The 7,561-nt window shown below is 46.0% G+C and overlaps 1 long non-coding RNA gene across 1 annotated transcript; it reads left to right on the plus strand.

The window, feature by feature from the left end:
- Positions 1-5,812: 5,812 nt before the first annotated feature.
- LOC121971103 lies at positions 5,813-7,099 on the plus strand. Its single transcript, XR_006109069.1, has 4 exons — positions 5,813-6,261; positions 6,432-6,472; positions 6,599-6,761; positions 7,072-7,099. It is a non-coding gene; the product is annotated as an uncharacterized LOC121971103 (long non-coding RNA).
- The last annotated feature ends 462 nt before the right edge of the window (positions 7,100-7,561 follow it).

The following is a 7,561-nucleotide window of genomic DNA, read 5'->3' on the forward strand; positions in this document are numbered from 1 at the left end:
ATTGCATTTATTGTGATTGTTGCATATTAGATGATGCACTTGGGTGACTACATATGATTGACATGCATACAGGATACATGCGTATTTGTTCTGACTATCTTTATCTGTGTATGTCCACAGTCATTCGCCCAAGCCTCGCAGGTGAGTACAGTTTATTTCAGTTATGCATTTCTTATTATTCTTGCTGTAAACTGTATTACATGCTTCTGGTTACTCATTACAGTTTATTCAGCTATGCATACCTGTTATATTGTTAGGAGACTGTACTGTAGGTCCTATGGTTTAGGAGACTGTACCTTAGGATATTACTGGTAGTTATATGTTGCTGTACATATCTATTGGATTACCTGCTGAGTTCTTTGAACTCACCCCGTTGTTACTATTTTTCAGGTTGAGGCCGTCAGGAGAGATTCCAGTCGCTAGCCCCTTTGTCGCGAGGATTTCTAGATATCATTTTCTGTATTCGCTGTTATACGTATACTTGTGATGTGGGTTTGCATTGTGGACTTTATATCGACCACTTGGGTTTACTACTTTTGGTTTTTCCGCTGCGGATATATTTTCATTACTTCGTGGATTTTGTTTTTCTTCGTTGTAGTGGAGTAGGATGTGTACGTATATCTTCGTTGGTTTCTATATCATCTTTTCTTTATATAACTGCATGGATTGTTCATATTATATCTGTGTAGAAATGTTGAATATAACTGCGTGAATTGTTTACTATTTGTGTGTATTGTTCCGGCTGAGTGTGGCCGAGGTATAGATATATGTATACTGAGATTCATATTGTCCGCCGTACAGGGGAGATGCTGTCGAAATTTCTTCGGACAGGGACTACCTGGGGCGTGACAATTTATTTGGTATCAGAGCAAGGTACACGATACTTGCTCTTCGTTTTGGATTTTTGAGGTTTATCTGATACCAATTTATTTGGTATCAGAGCAAAGTTTTGCGATACCTACTTGTCGGGTTTCGGATTTACGAGGCTTACTTTCGTGAGCATTTCTCGGTATTTTCGGATTTGTCCGGATTTTCGTCGATTTTCTCGTTTCAGAATTCCGAGGTATTTTGACGAGGTTCTATTTGGGGCTAAGCAGCGACAGGATATCTCCAGACGGCAAATAGGTAATTTAGGTAATTTTTCAGTTCTTATACCTGTAGTGATATCTGGGTAACATTTTCTTTACAGATATGCCACCTACACGTGTACCGGCACCGGGACGTGGGCGGCCACGTAAGAGGCCGTTAGATTCTCCTGAGACAGAGTCTTCAGAGAGGTCTGTTAAGGTTGAGTCTGTCCGTCAGGGGTAGACTCCTCAGGTCATTGTGGGTACGGGTGCTTATCAGACCCCGATAGCACCGACTTCCGAGGTACCTACCTCGACTGTACCACCAGTGGTACCACCGTCGACATATTCAGCACCTCCCCCAGCAGTAGTACCCGCAGTATACTCGGCAGCCCCTCTAGCCGCGCCTGCTACTACGTACTTGGCACCCCAGATACCTGCGCCGGTTACTACATACTCGGTACCTACACCAGCAGTACCGGTTACATCTTACCAGGTACCGCCCATCGTACCTCCAGTCGCCCCTACTTATGCCTACTCAGCATTTCCACCAGCAGTACCCACCCCAGTTTATACGGCGGCACCAGTGGTACCTCTTCCGGCCTATCCCTCAGTACCACCCATAGGATCAGCTCCAGTGGCTCTACTTAGTTCCGCAGCGATCCCTACTGGTATAGTTTCGGCACGAGCACGGATCTCAGCCTTAGCCGAGTCGATGAAGAGTCGATTCACATTATTCCGCGAGGAGACTGATCCGAGCATAGCTCAGTCCTAGATTGAGACTATGGAGCGGACATTCTTTTACATGACCTGCTCCGAGTGGGAGAAGGCCGAGCTAGCTGCTTACCACCTGCGAGATGGGGCAAAGATTTGGTAGGACACACAGCGCTCCATCATAGGCGATCAGCATATTACCTGGACGAGATTTAGGGAGGCATTCGAGAGTCAGTATTTTCCCCGAGCATATCAGATGACTCTTCGACAGGATTTTCTTAGTCTGCGGCAGAATAACCGCTCAGTGATGGGGTATAATGCTGAATTTAATCGGTTGGCCAGATTCTGTCCTGAGTTAGTTGCCGATGACAGATCTCGTATGCTTCAGTTTGTCCAGGGACTGGACGGGCATCTTCAGCTGAAGATTTCTGGCTTTAGTACTTCATCATACACCGAGACACTGGATAGAGCTCTCATGATTGAGTCTACTCATCGGAGAGTGAACACAGACAGGAAGAGGAAGCAGACTAATTGGACTTCCGGACAGAGCCAGCAGCCACAGACTACTGGACAGCAGCAGAGCAGTCGCACTCAGATGGGTCAGAGTACTTCTGGGTCATCTGGTCGACCCCGGAAGTCAGGACGATCTTCATCTGGGCGTTCCCGGTCTTCTAAGCAGAATCGGAAACAGTCCACCGGTGACACTACACCCGATGTGGATTCCGAGATCACATCACCTCTGCATGCACCCTGGGACAGTTAGTTTGCTATTATTGCAAACTGTCTGGGCACTTGAGCCAAGACTGTTCGCTGAAGGCTCAGCATGTAGCTTCCGGGATTTCTATTCCGGGAGGACAGTTGGGTCAGTCCGGGACTCAGCGAGGCGGGTCGAAAGCCCAATCTTCGCATCGTCAACAAAGGACAACCCCTCCTGCAGCAGCTGCATATGGCATGCACGGGCAGGAGCATTTCGATCTCCTTATGGAGAACCCCACGGTATTCCGCCTTAGTTTTCTCCTGTACTATTCGTCAAGAAGAAGGATGGTACTCTGAGGTTGTGCATCGATTATAGGCAACTGAATGCAGTGACTATCAGAAATAAGTACCCCTTGCCACGGATTGAGGATTTATTTGATCAGCTTAGAGATACATCAGTGTATTCTAAGATTGATCTGCGGTCTGGATATCATCAGCTGAGAGTTAGAGATTCTGATATTCAGAAGACAGCATTTCGCACCAGATACGGACATTACTAGTTTTTGGTAATGCCATTTGGGCTTACCAATGCTCCTGCAGTATTTATGGATCTGATGAACCGTATCTTTCTGGAGTACCTAGATCAGTTTGTTATTGTGTTTATCGATGACATATTGATATATTCACGTTCCGAGGAGGAACATGCGCAGCACCTTCGCATAGTCTTGGAGACTCTTCGACGACATCATCTGTATGCGAAGTTCAGCAAGTGTGCATTTTGGCTTCCCTCAGTTGGTTTTCTAGGACATGTGATTTCTAGCCGAGGTATTTCAGTAGATCCTCAGAAGATCGAGGCTATCACCAGTTGGGAGCAGCCGAAGTCAGTCCAGGAGATTCGTAGTTTCTTGGACTTGGCTGGATATTACCGACGATTCGTTGAGGGTTTCTCTAGCATTGCTATGCCTTTGACACGTCTGACCTGGAAAGGCGTGAAGTTCACGTGGTCAGAGGCTTGCGAGACCAGCTTCCAGGAGCTGAAGCGGAGATTAGTATCAGCACCAGTCTTGGTTTTACCTTCTGGTGATGACGGATTCGTACTTTATACAGACGCATCTCTTCAGGGCTTGGGCGCTGTATTGATGCAGCACGGTAGGGTAGTCTCTTATGCTTCTCGTCAGTTGAAGGAGCATGAGAAGAACTACCCAGTACATGATTTAGAGCTAGCCGCTATTGTCTTTGCTTTGAAGATTTGGCGACATCATCTTTATGGTATTACTTTTGAGATTCTTACTGATCATAAGAGTCTCAAATATATTTTCACACAGAAGGAACTCAATCTCCGACAGAGGAGATGGATGGAGTTCTTGAAGGATTATGATTGTACTATTAGCTACCATCCGGGTAAAGCTAATGTGGTTGCTGATGCACTTAGCAGGAAGTCCAGAGGGACTTTACCTTGTCACCGAGTTTTAGTCACGGACTTGATTCAGGGATTCTCTGAGTTAGGCCTTGAGGAGCAGGGACGGACAGAGCAGGGTATTCTGGTTACCATGGTTGCTCAGTCGTCGATCAGGATGAGGATTCGAGAGGCCCAGGCCGGAGATCAGCATTTACAGTTCATTAGCAGCCAGATAGCTTCCGGACAGCAGACCGAGTTTACACGAGATGACGAGAGTATTGTTTATTTCCGAGGCAGATTGTGTGTGCCTCAGTCTCACCCGGTCATAGAGGAGTTACTTCAGGAGGCTCATCGTTCTAGATTTGCTATCCACCCAGGTGGGACCCGTATGTATCGTGATTTGAGACGTTCCTATTGGTGGAACGGCATGAAGAAAGACATCGCAGATTTTGTAGCTAGATGTCTTGTCTGTCAGCAGGTGAAGGCTGAGCACCAGAGACCTGCTGGTTTACTTCAGAGGATCTCTATTCCAGAGTGGAAGTGAGAGCATATTACTATGGATTTTGTGGTAGGGCTGCCTAGGACTCGACGAGGCCATGATGCGATTTGGGTAATCGTTGACCGATTAACCAAATCCGCACATTTTATAGCGATCCGGAAGACTGATTCTCTGGATCGATTAGCCGAGTTATACTGTCGAGAGATTATCAGATTGCACGGAGTTCCGTTGAGTATTATATCATATAGAGACCCACGATTCACGTCCCGATTCTGGCAGAGTCTGCAGCAGGCCTTGGGCACACAGCTCCGTTTCAGTACGGCATTCCATCCGCAGACAGATGGACAGTCAGAGCGGACCATTCAGACTTTGGAGGACTTGCTGAGGTCTTGCGTTATGGATTTCGGAGGCAGTTGGGAGGACCACCTGCCATTAGTAGAGTTCGCCTACAACAACAGCTATCATTCGGCTATCCAGATGGCACCGTTTGAGGCGTTGTATGGTAGGCCTTATCGGACACCCACCCTCTGGGAAGAGGTTGGGGAGGCCCAGTTGATAGGACCTCAGAGAGCTCAGCAGGATGCAGAGTTAGTTCGTACTATCAGACGGAGGATGTCAAAGGCTCAGGACCGTCAGAAGAGTTATGCTGATCAGAGACGGAGACCCCTGGAGTTCTCCATTGGTGATCATGTATTTCTTAGAGTTTCACCCACGAAAGGGGTGAAGAGATTTGGTCTCCGAGGTAAGCTAGCTCCCCGATATATTGGGTCATTCCAGATCTTGGAGAGGATTGGAGCAGTAGCTTATCGTTTGGCGCTACCACCATCTCTAGCTGGCATTCACGATGTATTCCACGTATCTATGCTGAGGAGATACGTATCTGATCCGGCACATGTTCTGTCAGATGTATCTGTTCCTATTCAGCCTGATGTTACTTACGAGGAGGTTCCGGTGCGGATTCTGGACCATAGAGAGCGTCAGCTGCGGAATAAGACCGTCCGACTGGTTAAAGTCGGATGGCAGCATCATTCTGACGAGGAGGCTACATGGGAGCTCGAGGATACGATCCGAGCTCGATACCCTCATCTTTTTGCTTGAGGTATGTGGGTTAGAGTTCCTTTCAGCATTAATATTGCATGGTTATATTTCAGTGTTTGCTATTGGTTATAGCGAAATTTGGGGACCAAATTTTTATTAGTAGGGGAGGATGTGAGATCTCGGAAAATTTTAAATAAATAAGGTTATTTGGGAAATAGCCTTATAGAATTTTTTCGAGATTTTTAGAAATTTTCTGGAAATTTTTCGGAGCTCGTGCGGAGGGTTTTGAGGGGATCAACTTTGGGTTCGGATAAAACCTGTTTAGGATACCCGTTTAAGTGAGGAAATGTGTTAATATATAAATTCATTTCCTTTATTTCTTTTCTCCCCCAAACCCCATCGCCGATCCTTCTCTTTCCCCGATCTCCTCCCCTCTCTGCCCCGACGCGAGCCGACCTCCCCTCTTCTTCTCTGTTCCCTCTCTCGCGGATCACTCGACGCCAAGGCCGAAGGAGACTCATCACCGGAGCTCGACGGTGCCGAGGAGCTGGATCTGATCGGGGGGTTCTGTCCGGCGGATTTGGAGGCCGATCGTCGAAGGCGCTGTGGCTAGGGCACGGTGAGGGACAGATCATGCATCGTCTCCCATCGGTAGACCATTCCTCTTCTCTCCTCACGCTGGACACAGTGTGATTACCCTTTTTGCTGGCCGGATTGGACCGAGCGGCATCACCTAGTAGTGATCTTGGAGGCAGGGCATCGCCGGATTGCGTCTCCTTCCACCATCGGCCACCGAAGCTTAGAGAGGTGCCTTAGTCCGGAATTGTGCCACTCGATCGTCTGCGAGGGTAAGCTAGACTCAACCGAAACCCATCTTGTCAATTTCCCTCTTGATTCATCATCGGATTCTTGTTGATTCACGGATCAATGCTCTGTTCTGGTTTGGGAAAGGAATTGGATCACGTTCTTGCTGTTCCCTTGATCAAATCTGATCCTCTTCTCTTTGTGGCTGATTTAGGTCACGGATTGGGTGACACCTCCTGGAGACAATCGGTTGAGGTAAGATTAGGGTGTTGTTTGATCTATGATTTCCATGGTGTAATCTACTATGTGCTATGTGATCTTCAATCTTAATCTGATCAATGAATTCTAGCTTAATTCATTGCTTCATCCGGTTTATTCCAGTGAGGACCTGTTCTGTGGATTGCTCTATGATCCAACAATATATTGTTTCAACAGCAACTCGATTAGAGCAGTGAGGTCCTGTTGTTGTGGTGTTGGGAAGGTGATCGTGAAGTGATTTTAGCAGCAACCTTGATCCAGCAAGCAATAGGGGCTGTGAATTGAGGTATGTGTAGAGATTTGTATACATGTTAATTGTAGATTTTGTGTTGGTTGGAATATTGTGATTAGATTTAATTGCTTAGAGTTAATCTAATGGAAGGAATAGGGTTAAGATAGTTAACCCTAGTCAACCGTTGGATTCCTAATCTAATAGGTGATTAAGGATTAGGTAACTAATCCTAATTAACCATTAGATTAATTAGGTAGATTGAGGTTGTGTTGTTTAGGATTTTACCCTAATTTAGTATTAGGGATTTTATTTAGCTATTCATTTGGATTTAGCTAAATAAAATATTTATATGTGTTTGACGCAGGACGCTGATTCGAGACGGGCATCTCGACTTCAGATTTGGATTGTACCTTCTATTTGAGGCGGGTACCCTTTGACTCATCTCTTGATAGTGTCTTATGATATGTGCAGTTTATATATAGTTACTAGTGATAGATGGTAGATTTATTTCTTCCCTGGTCTTAGCTTAGTCGATACCTATCACATGCTTCTACTGTTAGATGCTTTACATTAGTCTGGTTTACTTTTATCTCTTGCCATGTGTATATGTGTTCGTGGTTATGGTTACTTATAGTGCTTATCTACCCATGATTAGATGCTGGAGATACTTGTTATATATTGTTGGATTCATGTTGTTTATATCTCTGTTATATATCTGCGTTTACCTTTTTGGCACCTACGCATATGGAGGAGGATACGTTCAGGTATGACATTCTATAGCCGCATGCACCATACCGCATGATTGCATGCTGGGCGATGGACGACTCCATTATTGTTGAGCTCGTCGGCAGGCT

This window comes from Zingiber officinale, chromosome 4A (genome assembly GCF_018446385.1).
Source record: "Zingiber officinale cultivar Zhangliang chromosome 4A, Zo_v1.1, whole genome shotgun sequence".
Taxonomy (NCBI): Eukaryota; Viridiplantae; Streptophyta; class Magnoliopsida; order Zingiberales; family Zingiberaceae; genus Zingiber; species Zingiber officinale.